Source organism: Protopterus annectens, chromosome 3.part1 (assembly GCF_019279795.1).
Source record: "Protopterus annectens isolate FY-2018-M chromosome 3.part1, PAN1.0, whole genome shotgun sequence".
Classification (NCBI taxonomy): Eukaryota; Metazoa; Chordata; order Ceratodontiformes; family Protopteridae; genus Protopterus; species Protopterus annectens.
The window spans coordinates 1,492,849,802-1,492,866,996 of NC_056732.1; the positions used below are offsets into that span (position 1 = coordinate 1,492,849,802).

General features: G+C 42.9%; 1 protein-coding gene across 2 annotated transcripts in view; it reads left to right on the forward strand.

Annotated features, from left to right (window-relative positions):
- The window catches only part of PLCD1 (phospholipase C delta 1), a 1,599,641-nt gene that overhangs the window by 1,377,164 nt on the left and 205,282 nt on the right, over positions 1-17,195 (forward strand). The gene's annotated exons all lie outside the window — the stretch shown is intronic.

Below are 17,195 nucleotides of genomic sequence, written 5' to 3' on the forward strand. Positions count from 1 at the left end.
TTTTTGAAACTACATGCAGCTTAGGCACTCCTTTTTCAGCTGGTTGACCGATGTATATCTATACCCAGCTGCTTCAAAAAGCTCCCCATGAAGATCAGAAGAGCAGCATTACATTACCTACTTAAGCACTAAAGTGGGGTCACCCTAGAAGTCTGGACTCAAATCTTTTTAATAACTCTATTCCTTAGTTGTATAGCCAACAGAAAACCTGGGACGAGGAGGTTTGCCCGAATGTTTTCAGCATCAGCTTTATCCTTTCTTCCTTCCCTCCTAAAACGTACAGCCATTAATTTTCCATCCATTTCAAAATCTTATGCAGATGGCTTATAACCACAACAATACTTGTAAAAGAGGACTAGGTGACAGACAACTACTGGTAAAGGAGAGATGCAATACCAACTACCTCAGTATGGCTCAGGAATCACTGTTGGTCCAGCAGTTTTGGAGAATATTTCCTAGCTATGTAACTGCCATACTCGACCATGTTTTTTTTTCTGGCTAATTGTATGTTTTTTGTCTATCTCCATACTCTGTAATGCAATATCTTGTGGAAGGTGCATTCTACCTCATTGAAAATATCAATTATGTATGAGATTGAAAAAAGTGAAAGTTGTACTTTGCCACTCAGTTGTTTTACCAATTAAAGAATGCAAAGTTAGAATGTCAGGCGAGGTGTACGTCTTCTTAATTTTGTAACCTTTGGTTGTCTCATTTTCTCCTATCATTGAAAAAATATATATTTCTTTTTGCCTTTACTACTAGACATTTTTGGTTATACTGAACACTTTTGGCTATTTCTACTCCCTATCTGTAAAGGACAGTTTTTACAAAAGGATCTCACATAGTTTAATGAAAGTTTCAGGGAATGATATCAGGATACTCAAGTATAACATTTAAAGAAACCTAAGAGCATGATCCTGGCTGGAGAGATAATGAAAGAGATGTCATGAATTTCAGTTTAAACAGTTTAATGTTTGTATCCTTTTTACTGCAACACAAATTGAAAAGCCTTAAAAATATCACTTTATCCAGAAGTGCTTATTGGTTTAGATCTGATGTCTTTTTGTATGTTCAATGTTCGTAAGAGAGATCCTTAGCATTATAGTAAAGTAAATGCAATTACGGAAAATATACATTGTTTGAAATATCTGTATCTTGGAGTATTTCCCCTTCTCCAAAGTATAGCAGGTTTAGAGTTTGCATATGTAAGTAACTGGGGTGGGGGTGGAGGCTTGATTTTAATGAGTAACACCACATTTCATAGTCTCTTGCTATTTTAAGATCATACTTGATTTTTTGCACTTCCCAGACTTGCATTATTGAGTCAAACTTCTAAATGGTGTCCCTGATGTGATGATTTAATAGATTACGATATATAGAGGATTATGATTATGTGTCGTCAACATAACCCTTTGATTTTCTGTTCAAGGCATGGATCCAAGAAATGCACCTTGAGAACAAAGTTTGAGAGGTGAGACCAAAGTTTGAGAGCTGAATCTTGGCATCCATATTGAAAACACATTTTAAAGGTTGGCCTAATCATAATTATCTGTAGTGCATTGAGCTTTATCTGGTCCATGTACCACCAGTTACAGAAAAAAAAAAACAACAGAAAGTGTAAAAGTGCAAAGTGTTTCACCAGCTCTGAAAGCTAGTAATGGTATTAGCATTGACAAATAGCATACCTGTCAACTTCTTTGTTTATGAGTTGTAGACAAATACAGAAATAATACTGCAGGGAGACAAAGGATCAAAATCAAGGACAGATTTTAAATATTTCTCTAATTCACTTAAAAGGTTAATAGAACAACATGTTTTGCATCAAGATATATTTTGACTAATAAGTATGAAATTCTAATGAGTGGAATTATCGAATGACTGTAATCTTCTGAGATTTACCCAAAAATCAAAGAGTTTAGAAGGAACAAGGTAAAAATATGAGCAAAAGCAGCAATGTTCTGCACAATTATAGACAGTTGATAAATTTAGCAAGCAGATGAAAAGTGACTGTCTGTGGTATATAAAACAACTTTAAAAGCTGACACTTTATTCTCCACATGCTAAAATTCTATCAGCTTTTAAAGCATATTTTACATTCTCTCACTGTTCCTTGCCAGCTGGCACTGAATCTAGTATGATATTTGCTTGTAAAAGTTCTTAACAGTTCATAAACTTTTGTTAAGCTCCCCTTAGTTCTAATACAGTTTGTCTCGCACTAGGGTAGTTCTTAACAAGTTTGTCTTTTTCCCCCAATATTTCCATGTGTTACATTTCTTATTGATAGCTTTGCATGTGTCACACTAAAAACAATTTGTTCTAAAGCAAATGTTTTGACATGTTGCAATTTATAAATTTTTAGTTGCTAATTAGTAACCGAATACATTTCTGCAAATTCCAAAACAGAGCCATGACAGCTCCAAATAAAGGGTGGATATCAGTCAGGAAGCATGCCAGTGGCCAAGTATAAGGCCACTGGCATTGAAAACATCTTAAAAAATAAAAAAAAATCAACTTTTATTTTTTTTAGCTGATCTCGGCTGTTTAAGCATAGGGCAGCGGCGTGCAAATGGGATCGGGAGGAAAATAAGAAAATAAACCGAAAATAAGCATTCTAACTAAAATCACTATTCTGCCATTAAAGTCAATGTCAGGCAGAAGACAACATGGCCAGTGAGTAGTGGTTGCTAAGGGGGGGGGGCTCAGTGTGAGACATATAACTATGCATTAGCAGGCAATCCTATGCAAATGAGGGGAATGAAAGTGAATCCCAGTTTCCCCCAGCATGCTAGTCAGGTCCCAACAGAGTAAGAGCAGGAATAGATTGCTGCAAGCCTAGTAGTTACCTGACATCATGGGGGGTGTCAGGCATACTGTAAGCAAATTGGAGCCCTGTGGCTCAGGTTTGCTTCTAGCTAAGCACAGCTAGGCAAGGGGGTGTGTCTGAGTCTGCCTAGCACTCTTTACAATGCCTAAGCAGGGGTGTGTGACGCACACTGGGTTTTAATGGAAAAAAAAAGTTAAACCAGGAAATAGCAGCTATGTGCACATTTGAGCACTCTGTTTGTGCGACACACCCCTGGGCTTAAACAGGAAGGCAATGGGAAGGGAAAACAGCAGTAGGAAGGTAATCTAGGAGAACTAGCATAGCTGGCAGGTGAAATGTATCAGAATCAGCCAGTTACACAGGCAGCAGACCAGCCCAGCCCAGAACACTACTATAAACTATGCAAACACCTTCCCCTCTGTTTTTCCCACACTCTACACCATCGGTGTATACAAGTGGGGAACTTTTAACAAACAAAACAACAAAATGATAGGGGCTGCAATAGCTATCATACAACAACTTGTGGAAGAGGCTGAGGGTGGTGAGGATATAATGCTGTCAAACAAGCCACAGTGAGGAGACGGAGAAGATTGGACAGACCCAGGGTAACCTACCAGGGGCTACATGAGCTGGAGATAGTGGAGCACTATAGGGTGGGCAGGGACTTCCTACAGCAAATTGTTGAGCTGTGCCAGCCACACCTGACACACAGAACTAACAGAGGGGAACCCATCCCACTGGATACCAAGATATGTGTAGGCCTAAGAATACTAGCTACAGGTACCTTCCAAAGGCCAACTGAGGATATGATGGGGATCTCACAGGCATCCGCATCCAGGGTACTCCACCAGTTTCTGGATGCCATGTCAGCACATGTCGGTGAGCATGTATATTTCCCCAACACCCATGAGGCATTAGCCAGCAATATGCAACTGTTCCACCAAATAGCAGAATACCCTGAGGTAGTGGATGCTATAGACTGCACGCACATATGCATCAAAGCACCACCTGGTGAGCGGGGTAGGGTCTACATCAACCACAAGGGCTTCCCCTCCATCAACTGCCAGATTGTGTGCGATGCCCAGGGCATAATAATGAATGTGTGTGCTGGCTGCCCTGGAAGCTATCATGATTCCCACATCTGGCATCTGATGCAGCGGTACCAGAGATTTGCCAATGGGGACATCCCTCATGGTCACCTAGTAGAGGATGCTTGATATGCACTGGAGCCATGGCTGATGACACCCATCAGAAATGCACACACGCCCGAACAAGAACTCCATAATGAGTCACACGTGCAGACCAGAATTATAGTAGAGCGTGTGTTTGGGATGCTCAAGTCATGGTTCCAGCTACATGTACCCAAATTGTCATCGTATGTGCCATGCTACATAATATGATCCTGTGGAAACAGCTGTAGCAGGAACAGCACTGGGCAGGGCCACACAGCCCCCCACCATTGCCAAGACCTGCACAGGCACAGAGTGACTCGGAGGAGGAACAACCTGAGCCTGCCCCAGTAGACAGAAGAAGGCATGCCAAGTATGCCCTGGCCTTGGCAAAGAGGCGATGCATAGCACATACACTGACACAGGAGGGACCCAGGGAATAACACCTCTCTCTGACTCTCACATACAGGAAAAGGGATGCCAAACATGACACTACCTGTGCTCAGCCATGTGTAGTGAGTGTACTATGTGCATCTGACATAGGCAGCCCTGCAGTACCACCCTCAATACTGGGACACCCACAAGGTAAGTGACTCACACATGCCAGTCAGGGGGGTTCACATACCTAACAACAGTCACAGCCAGCAGGACAGGTATAGACAAACACAAATAAAGGCTGTGCTATGGCCTCTGAATGATGCCTATGGGTAACATCCCCCCCAAGCCTACACAGACAGACTACAGCAGGTCAGGCAGTAGGACAGTAGTCCTGAAGGGTAGGAAGTCAGAAACTAATATGTAGGTCAATCAAAGCTGAGATCTGTAGTACACTGATTTGCCTCTAGTCAGCATGATAGGTTAGAATACCGAATGATATGGAGTACCTGACATACCAGTACAGTCATAGTAAATGTGTACAAGTGTCAGGTGTGCCCCCCATCTGACGTAGTAATGTAATAACAGTCAGGTGTGCCCCCCCCCATCCTGTGTAGAAATGTAGAAATAGTCAGGTGTGCCCCCCATCTTACGTAGAAATGTAGTAACAGTCAGGTGTGCCGCCCCAATCCTGTGTAGAAATGTAGAAATAGTCAGGTTTGCCCCCCCCCAATCCTGTGTAGAAATAGTCAGGTGTGCCCCCCCACAGGAGTGTAGGAATGCAGAAACAGTCAGGTGTGCTTCCCCCAACCCTACTTAATTATGTGGTAACAGTCTGGTGTGCCCCCCCCCAATGTGATGTACACACGTTGTAACAGTCAGGTGTGCCCCCCACAACCCTATGTAGAAATGTAATAACATGTATGTGTAGGTATAATACCAGTGGAGAACAGATGCACAGAGGTGGCCAAGGTAGCAGGATAAGTTGTAGCATCTGCACAATATGCAGGTATGTGTGTGTAAGGTTGATGTATGTCCCATACCATGTGAGAGTGGTCGGTATGTATGCATGTTGAGGTAAACCATTGCCCACTACCACTGATGACAGGGACAAGTCCTCACAACTGCAGTGCCATACACAATACCCATCAGTATAACACAAGCTATCAGTAAGTCTTTGCAAATGTATGGTGGTAATATGTATCACCATCTGAAAGACTGAGATGGCATGGCTGTTGGTCAAGATATACAAGCAGTACACAGGGGAAAGTACCCCAGACATACAGTATATATTGTGTCACTGTAAAATTGGCACACCCTTGGAAAAGTACATACAGGCATGCATCACATTATCTGGTCCTGTAGTAGGGGATACTAGTGTTGTCTGCCCAAACACTCGCAGATCACAAAGGAGGTAGGACTGATGTATTGGGAAAAGCTGATTTACCTGCACATGCAAGCATAACTGGAATGCCCAATGCATATCTGTGTGTGTCAGATGCAAGTAGTGTCTATAGTACACTCGCACCCAGGACATGCAAACACAACCCACAGGTACCTCTCTGGTCATATCCCTACTGTGGGGAATGGGTACAGTAAGACCCCACCTGTATATGGCAATAGCGGAAGACTGCAGCATGCAGTGCAGGTGTCCCATGCAGGTGTGTCCCTAGCTGTAGGTAGCATCCTGCCAGCATCCACACCACCTGAGCAAGACTTTTAGGAGGTATTGGCATGAACACCTATCACACCTACCTTATCACCCCAGGGGAATATACTGTATGGTGGTCCAGGACTGTATGACTGACAGAATGCAATGACCTGCCACATCTGGCATGCAGCAACACCTAATGCCCCACAGGCATCTGACAAAGGCCTGTGTCTCACATGTACTGCCAATGCATGTTATGTCACAGACACCCAAATAACAACATAACACACTCCATGTAAGCCATATGCAAGGCCATGTGGACAAACCACAGTAACACGTCCACCATGTCCCACTGCATGACTTGTGGACCAACACTAACACACACCTGTGAAGGGGTGATACCCTTAGGGAAAGTATCAGAGAATGTATGCATAATGTATGGGAGAGGTTAGAATAACAGAGGGGGGGGTGGGAGCATTGGCAGCATGGAATGTGTAGGGTCCAACACCAAGCTGTGTGCACACACTATCCCTGGCTGTAAACACATACATTAGGGTAAATGTCCTGATCTATGGCCCCTGCCCCTGGCTGACCTGTGCAAATCTGTACAGCTATGAGGCATTGCCACAGCAAGATAAGCCAATACTGTCATGTTGATGGGCGTACAAGTATGGGATCCTCTGCCAGTACTGTACCAAGGTGCTGAACCAGATACACAAACTGAGCACCAAGTGTTTGCAGCTCCCCCTCCAGAATGGCATAACTTACCATGAATACGTAGGTGTCTGCCCTCAATACTGGACACAGCTGCAGTCACCCTTGTCCCCCAAGACATCACTGTGAGCAAGAATGTCCACCTGACAGTACATGGGGACAGAAAACATCACTGTGTATAATGGGTCTATTTTACGTTATCGAAAACCCATAACATCGAACACCACAACACCGACACATATAGCCTGAACCGTAAATACGTTAAACCCCCTAAACCGTGAATTTTCAAATCTCGAACCATCATAGTCGGCCAACACCACCACATGCTACATACTACATACCCAAACATAATAAATAAAACACATACATACACAAACCAAACCCTACTTCTAACCCTTACATACTTTACTATCTATGCACTTACCTTAACCCGCACCGTAACCCTAAGGTCCGTAACTATCGCACACTTACCCTACAGACATATACCCAAACAAAACAAATAATCCACACACAGACAGTTAACAAAACCCTACTTCTAACCCTATACTAAACCTTACATACATTACCTATATATGCACTTACCGTAACCCGCACCCTAACCCTAAGGTCTGAACTATCGCACACTTACATCTTACGGAGCTGTACCGCAGACGGGCCAACCATCACACTTCAAAATTTTGCATTTTGCAGTTTTGTACGTTCGCCATTACCGTAGTTCGTGCTTTACGTGTCAGTCTTCTGGTGTTCGATGTTACTGGGTTTCAATAATGTAATATAGGCCCTGTATAACAGTACACATCTAAACATCTCTGCTAACAGCAGTACCATGCAGCTGAAGCAGCACAGACACAATCACCTACAGTATACACTATTCCCTGCACAGTTTGTCCCCATATTGCCAAATGATCGACGGATACCCTGCAGAAACAGTATGCTACCTGTAGGTGTACAACACAAAGGTCTGCACTGCAGTACAAACTACCTGGACTCGATACACACATTCATTACAGATGGGCATACTGGGCATGCTCACACTCTTAGAGAAATGAAGGCAATGTCAGTCAACAACATACCGAAAGGTCATACTGGGCATGCTCACACACTTAAACAAATGAAGGCTGTGTCTGCAAACACCAGTGGACCAGAGATATCTGGCAGTCGCAGATGTTAGTGCAAACACTCCTCAGTATGTACCACTCATGCTTTGCACACACAGTGGATAGGAATACAGACATATATCTATGGATAACACACTATAATAAGCCAAAAGTAGATGTACATAGATGTGTGGAAGAGGGTGACTGTGACAAGGAGCCATCCAGGCCTGTCCCACCTAGCACACAGTCAAAGGGCCACAACCACATGAGGTTCAGATGTCACTCACTAGCCACTGGTATCTGTCAGCATTACAGACTATGTGGTGCAAGTGCTAGCTGTGCAACATGACTGTACAAGGAAGTAGTCATCAAGCAGCTGTGTACATGTACCTGTGGAATATGACCCTGGTTATGCCTGGATGTGGTGTGTCAACCTCTAGATGAATGGGTTATGGCCCATGCACACACACTGCCCTCCCCATAGCCCTACTATGTCAAGCCTGCTAAGGTCATCCACTGTGAAATACACCTTTGGGAAAGTTGTAGCTCAGTAATCTCCATGGCATATATTATAACTGCATACTGCTGTGGTGTGATAAACTAGTTAGGTAGGAGTTCCAATCCCAGACATGGCAACTGTGTGTGTGTGTGTGTGTGTGTGTGTGTGTGTGTGTGTGTGTGTGTGTGTGTGTGTGTGTGTGTGTGTGTGTGTGTGTGTGTGTGTGTGTGTGTGTGTGTGTGTGTGTGTGTGTGTGTGTCCCTGTCTGTGTTGAGAGCAATGCTTTTTAGGCTACTCACACTCACTACAATTCAAATGCCCTGCTTTGGCAAGGCTGCTGATGTCATCCACCTTGAAATACACCTTTGGAAAAGTTGCAGCCCAGTAATCTCCATGGTGTGTACTATAACTGTGTGCTGCTATTGTGTGATAAAATAGATAGGTAGGAGTTCTAATCCCAGACATGACAACTTTGTGTCTGTGTGTGTGTGTGTGTGTGTGTGTGTGTGTGTGTGTGTGTGTGTGTGTGTGTGTGTGTGTGTGTGTGTGTGTGTGTGTGAGAGTGTGTGTCTCTGTCTGTGGAGAGAGCAATGGATTTTAGGCTAGTCACACTCACTACAATTCATATGACCTACTTTGGCAATCCTGTTGATGTCATTCACTGTGAAATACACCTTTGGGGAAGGGGCACTCCAGCAATCCCCATGGTGCGCCCTATAACAGCATCATGCTGTAGTGTGATATAGAACTCTGATAGGGGTTCTGTTCCCACACAAGGCAGTTGTGGATGTTTTGTGTGCGTTTTTATGTCTGTGCAGGGAGCAATGCATTTTAGGCTAGTCACACTCAGTACAATTCAAATGCCTTACTTTGGCAATCCTGCTGATGTCATTCACTGTGAAATACACCTTTTGGGAAAGAGTACTCCAGTAATCTCTGTGGTGTGTCCTATAACTGTGTAGTGCTGTAGTGTAATATACTAGTTAGGTAGGAGTTCTAATCCCAGACATGACAGGTGTGTGTGTGTGTGTGTGTGTGTGTGTGTGTGTGTGTGTGTGTGTGTGTGTGTGTGTGTGTGTGTGTGTGTGTGTCTGTGTATGTCATTCGTATCCTGTGTGGAGGTGGTTGTGAGTGTGTAACAACTGGACGCAATGTGGAGCAGGTTTTGCAAACTTCTTATATGGTGGCCCAATTATATATCACAATGTCCACCATACAGGGATAACAGATTTGAAATAGCCAAGAGGCTGGGGTGCAAATCCATACCCCAAAATGTGACATCAATGCCAGCTGAACAACGTTAGCAACCCTTGTATTACCCAGGGAACACTCTTAACCCATGTTTCATACACACATACACTTGCCTAGGTAACAACTATGTTGATAGTACAGTGCATATTGCCCATTGATAGTAACCATGTTGTAATTACAGTGGACTATAGAGGGCATGGCACCCTGTCCATCAGTCCAATACGTATGTACATGCCAACAGTGCATCTCCCCCATGTTCCCCACTAGACACCTGCAACACCTGTGGTGCCATCAAATGTGATCCACAAAGGACATACCATGCCTGAAACACAAGCCACGTATGGACAGATGCCACTGACACCAGGGAATACCGGTATCATGCTATCAATGTAGGTGCTGGGTCAACCTACTGCCCATTAACAGTTCCCACCACATGAGGCCAGGACTGGCACATCTGATGATAACAGCCTGTGTACACAACATAGGCTAGACACTCCAGGTACAGTTCCACATGTCACCGTACATGCATGTGGGAGGTGTGCACATCCCAGACACTGTCCATGTTATGGCTTAAGGAGCACATACATGGCAAGCAATGCACAGCATTGGCCACACGCAGTAGTCACCCAGATGACTGGATGGTGAATACAATACCCACCTGTGTGGGCAACTCCAGACACAACATCCCTGAGCCACAATGCAGACCATTGTCATGTGGCCTGATGCCAAGGTATACCCATCACCTGGCCTTGTATAGCCATCTGATACCATCAACCACAACACACCCGTGAAGCAGTGCACCCATGCACATCAGTACTGGTACCCGTGTCTTTGTGTGTGTTGTATGATGTGTATGACCACATTCACACTCACTACAACTCCCATTGGCATACTAAAGCATGCTGTCTGATATCAGACACCTCCACATACCCTTTGCACATATAACCTCCATATGACCCCTGTGGGGCATGTGATACTTGCACAGTACTGTGTTGTGGCAATCCCACTAGGGATGAATTGTATTCCTGGCCCTGCCAAGTGTGTCAGTGTGTGTGCGTCCCTGTGAGAGTGTGGCTGTGTTGACGCTGACACCTGTTCATGTGGACAGGCACGTGTACTACACCTACCGCATAGCTACTGTATCCCTGCTGCAGATGTCACTCACCATCACATATACGTTCTGAGGGCTCCTCAACATCTACCCTATGTAGCACATCCAATAACCACATGGACATGTGATAGCATTACATAGTCGTCAGGGTTTTAATACCCTGTACTGGTAGGTGTGTGACACACACATTTTTAAGTTTTACTCTCCCACCCCTCCCTGGCTTTTCTTTGCCTCTGTCTGCCTCTCTCACTCCCTCTCTGGTGGATGTGGAGACTTACACCTGCTTTGCTTAGCCAGCAGTATGTGTATTTTAAGTGATGCTCATGATCAGCTGATGGCCTCTGCATGAATTGCAGCCCTTCTCTAGCTGATTGCATGTGGAACAGCTGTGGTAGCATTCGCATAGCCAGTTGCATGGAAACACACACCAATATCTAGGAACATCATGTTGGTGTTGGACCTTTCATTCACTGTGAGCAGGAACTCACTCTGTTGTTTGGCAAACAGCATCTCAGATGGATTGGGGATTTACCTCTAACAACATACACTGTGGAAACAGGCTAACACACAAGAGGGGGAATGTGCCTGACCTGACTACAGACTGTAGGTGCTGCTATACTGCGTTTGGAGTAATGTTGGTTTAACAGGGTGTGTGTGGATATTGCTGTCCTACATGTTTTAATACCTGCCATGTCAATGCTATGTTTATGAGGGAACACCCATCTGTAGGGTCATCTGCAGACTGGCTAGTGTGTGGTGCCTTTTGTTTCAGGTGTTACCCACAGAGCATCTATCTGTGAACTGCAGAAGGTAGTGTGAGGATTGCAGTCTGTAGATGGTGACAGCCATGAGAGTTACTGACTTCATATCCCTCATAGGACATATGGTACAACAAACCCTGTTACAACAGTAAATGTATGAGGTTATCACAGCAACATGTCAATATTGGCCCTGAGTATGTGCCTCCAGCCACAACCCTGTCAACCTTTGTACATATGTCGTGCAGTAAGGGGTGAATATGTGCTGTACACCATAATTAGTGACACCATATCTGACAACAAGCCAGTGCGATATCAGACTGCTACACATGTTATGTATAGTAGGGGTTATATTTGATGACATAACCTGGACATTCTGTGGTTGTGTGTACAGTACTGAGGTCTGTGTACTTATGGTGATTGTCAGCAGTGTGTGTATTGTTAATATGTACCTTGGCCTGTGTACAGACTGTGGTAGATGTCATTTTTCTTGGTCCTGTTCTATCTGATGTTACATGCTGCTCCACTGTATGTTACCATATCGGCTTACATGTTTGTAGGGCCATACACGCACATGTCCCATACCACAGACAGGCATTGGACTACACTGTGTAGCGGCCCAGTATATGTAGGTTTAGTGTGTGAGTGGCACATATGAGGTTGATGTTGACAGATAGTCCATATACTGTAATAATACACTAGCATACCATATGTGGTTGTGGCTGTGTTCACATTGGTTGTGGTTATGCACATTCACACAGGTGTATGTTACTCTGTGCTGTGGCATGCCTGTAGAGCCTGCTATATATGCAGGTACATGTGCATTCCCCCATAGGAAATGTAGGCCATTGTTGAGCCGGTCTGCCTGTAGCCTGCACAGTGCTTTGTTACATGCCTAGCAGCTTAATGTACTTACCCAGTGAGATGAAATGTCCAGATACTTGCCAGATGTACTGCTGCTGGGCCACCATAACAGTCATGTATGTCAAACAGAGCAGTGGGATGCTGTATAGATGTATCACAATATCTAGTGGGTAGTATGTGGCCATGGCACCTCTGTACCAGTGGTTATTATGTGGCAGGACAAACAAGGATGTGTGAATGCAATGCATAACCTATGGGTGCACATGTATACCAGTAGTTTTGTGTTATACCCATCTACATGGCTGTTAACATCCACAGTGTCAGGATTGGTCCACATGTCTTGCACTAAGGGGTTATGTGTATACCTCTGGACTGTCCAGAGTGTGTCAGACTGTCCACATATATTGGCCATTACCTCTGCTGTAGTCCACAGGAGCATTACGTGCTAGCAGTGCTACTGTACTATGATGTCCTTAGGATGTTTGTCAGTAGCCAATGGCGCACATGTTAAAAGCAGATGTGACCTCCCACACACACCATGTCTGTGAAGACACTCCCTATTACAGTAGCAATAGTCTACAAATATACCTGCTATACATATCTGACATCCCCTTGCACTACGAAGTTGGGACTATAGGGGCTGACGTAGGACTACACTCCATGTTCAGGACATATGGTGAAGATATATGTACATATAATTATCCAGATAGCTATATAGACATACACATATACATATCAACATACATAGATGGATATGTATATGTACATAGGTATACATATAAACACCCAGATATATACATATACAGAGCAATATATGTCTACACATATACAGATAGAGATATATATGCACATATATGTATGGATATCTACATATATATTGACAGTAGTAGGTATATCAGAATAGATATGTATGCACATATAGTTATTAATATCTACATATATACCAACATTAACTAGGCATATCTGTACACATAGGATGTGCATACATATATAGCTATATATACATATACCTATATATACATATACGTATATACATATATACATATATCTATATACATATATGTATATGGGAGCGCTACAGAATCCTGAAAGACCAGAATCCTGAAGACCATCAGGGGTGAGCTACCTTAAGGTATATGGATGTACATTACCATACAATCCACCTTGGGTAAATGCAGGCCTACTACCACCTGCCATACAGACTGTTCTGCTTGTCAATGTGCTTGTGATGGTGTCATTTATGCCTTGTTATGTAAAAGTTACATCCCATTATGTCAACTGAGGTCTTTACCCCCTAGGGATTGTCTACAGAGTGTAGATGGAGGCTGATGAACTATACATCTGCATTACTTACTGTTGATTGTTTGGTATCCTCTAGCCCAGTCTGCCTTTACTATTGTACTGCTTGATGGCCATGGCCTGGGCAGCAACATTTGTTAACTTTTCCAGACTACTGTATTAGTATACCTGTTTCACGGTTGCATTACTCAGTTTATATGGAGGTCCTTGTCTAAACAGCTATATGACATGGCATATGCAACTGTAATAGTACACAAATAAAGCTTTCCCATTTATGCAAACCAGTGTGTGGTGTTATATCCTTTGATCTCTATGTGGCTGTATGTTGCAGGCAATGATTGTCATTTGTATGGGTGGCTCATACAGTCTCCAGTTGGTAAGATGGTAACTGTAGGAATAGTGGCTGTTCCATATTGTGTGCACCTTCTACATATGTATCTTACTATACATATCTCTGCATGTGTATGTGTAGTTACATATGTATATGTATATCTGTATCTGCATATATGTGTCTGTGTATATGTATCCTAGGGATGTTGATTGCTACAACATTGTACATTCCCTATGGGAGCCAACTGTACTGCATGATATGTTACTGATACCAGCCTGACATCATACAGGTGGGATGGAGTACTGTTAACATCTTGTGCCCATGACGTGTCAGGTCCTGGGTATCGGGGCTGCAGCGGTTGGTAGTGTATTGCAGGACAGACATGTTTGATTGTGGAGAGGATACCTAATTGTACAAGACGTATATTGTTTGGGGCCTCTCAACCCCAATAACAGTGCATGTGGACATATATGCTATGTTCCCATTGTTATCTACAGATGTATGTCTGTATATACCTATATAGATATATATATCTGCTTACATACATATAACTTGCTGTATATATGAAGACATATAGATGTAGACATATATATCTATAGATGTACGCATTTGTATGTATATATGTTTATATTTATGTATATGTGTATATATATATATATATATATATATATATATATATATATATATATATATATATATATATATATAGATATATATATATATATATACATATATATTATATATATATTATATCTATATCTACATATATAGACATGTTATATCTATTTAGATAATATTTGCACACACACACACACACACACACACACACACACACACACACACACACACACACACACACACACACACACACACACACACACACACACACACTCGAATACATTCCCTGTACTGTTGAATGACTGGGCTGGATATGTTTGTGAAAACGTCAGGCTTATGTATATCTGACATGACTTAGTAGTAAATCACTTTGGCTATGGTATGCAGGGTCTTGGGTTCGAGCTTTGCAGAGGCTATTTATTTTGTTGTTGGGCAGATCAAGGGCCATTGGATACAGAGTGATTAAGACACTTTTGAGCAGATGTAAGCAGGTTTGAGTGGGTTTGCGCGAGAGTAAGCAGTGCTAACCTCCGGTTATATATGCTTACAGAGAGTTAGCTTCAGAATTGCTTAACCTGTGAATGCATTGCTTACCCCTGTACAAACGGGCTTAAACCCGCTTATTAGTGCTTAAATATGCTTACTACTGCGAATTGGTGCTTAAACCTGCTTACTAATGCTTTATTCATTATGATACTGACACCTCACATGTGCATTTACTGCAGTACTCCAGTTCATAAATATATGTTATTTAGTGGGTTATGCAACATGAATATTAGTCATAACATGTTTTTCCATGGAAAATGGAATGTGCTGCAGTGGGACTCGAACCAGGAATGGCTGCTCGTAAGGCAAATGCTCTGCCCACTAAACTATTGCTGTGCTGCTTCATTTGCATATATCTTCCTTGTTATCCTCTTCAGCTATTTAAGCTGCATTAACCGTAGCTAAGCGATTGGCACACACGTGCACCTACTGTTAGCTTTAATCGGATTTAAAAAAAAAAACAGGTTTGTTCATTTTATTTCTGTATACTTGCTGTTGTACACGAGGGGGGCTGTTGGTGGGGATATGCAGACACCTATGAGTGGTCTCACTCATTTCTTAGCCCTTTCTGCTGTTCTTCATTGCTGGGGCGTGTATATTCTGAGAGATCTGCTCTCAGACACACCCCCTGCACTCTTACATGCTCCGTGTAAGATTAGAAGCTCAGGCATTGCACCTCATTAATATGCATGGTGCACTGCCATCCTGCTCCTAAATGGTCATCTCTGTGCAGGACTAAGCTAATCCTGCATGGAGGAATAGTAAATCCAGGGGACAGACCTTAGCAATGTCTGACAAATAGTCATAATGTGAAACACCCTATTTTTGCACTGCGCGAAACATGCCATTGCCATGGAGCATGATACAACATCTGTAAAATTCAATAAGGCACTTCTCAGATCCAAAACCTTTGTTTTATAATCTGCAATACCATAACCACACCATAAGTAAATAAAACAGCACTTTACAAAAATAAAATTCACATTTACTACATTTTCTAAACAGACATTACAAGTCACACAAATGATTTTAGTTTGACCAAGTTAAACAGCATCCTGTCTACTTTAAAGCATCTCATTACTATAAATAACTCACTTCTGACATCCATCCTAACATACCTCTCAACCTCTTAGTGTAAAAAATCTGGGCAAACCCAAATGTAATAGGGGACAAGCAGCGCAAAAATAGAGATACTAAATATTGCTCTAAACCTAGAATAACAGGATCTGTGTTGGCACAGAGTGTCTCAAAGATACGGCAATTACCTTGAGACATACTAGAGGGACAAGCAAAACACAAAAATAGAGACACTTTAAATATTGCTCTTATAAACTTAGAAAGTTGCTAGCATACAGGTTCTCGAAGACAGAAATTCTTGCAGAGATAACATTACAGCTACATTTATAAAGCACTTACCTCTGTCTATAATCCACAGACTCAGTCTCCACACAGCATGAAATTTAATCCAAAATGATGATCTGATCAGCCCCGGTTGTCCAGCAGGCAGCAACACAAACCACAGCCTTCTAGTGACCATATGACCAATCCTGATCCACCAAAGCAAGGCCCTTGTAGTCCCTTCAGCTTGCTGACTCCTCTCCTGGCTTCCGAGTCCCAGTCCCGACATCTTCAATCCACAGCAGAAAGTGATTGACCTGTATTGGGCAGCTCTCATTGGCTGCTGTGCTCCTGAAACCTGTTACTTGATTGACTCGTACACTGCATTCGTGATTGGCTGTAAATGGTGTGTACAAGCCAATCAAAATCTGTAGACCACAGCCTGTGCTGTGTAATGTGGAAGGACAGCACAGCTATGCATTGGCTTGTATACCTCGAAGCTGATTGGCAGTAATTGCAGTACACAAACCAATCAGAATGCATGTAGTGGAGCCACAGCTGTTCATTGCGGAACAGCAGAACAGTCGCTTCACTCATCGTTAAATGCGGAGCGTTCCGCATAATCCAGAGCACATGGATGCTCAGGTATATTTGAGATGCTTATAGGTTTAAGGGCATACAAATGGTTGCATTTTTATGTGCATATTTTACACTTGTCAAAATAGTGTTTTGCTACAATATATAAACTGC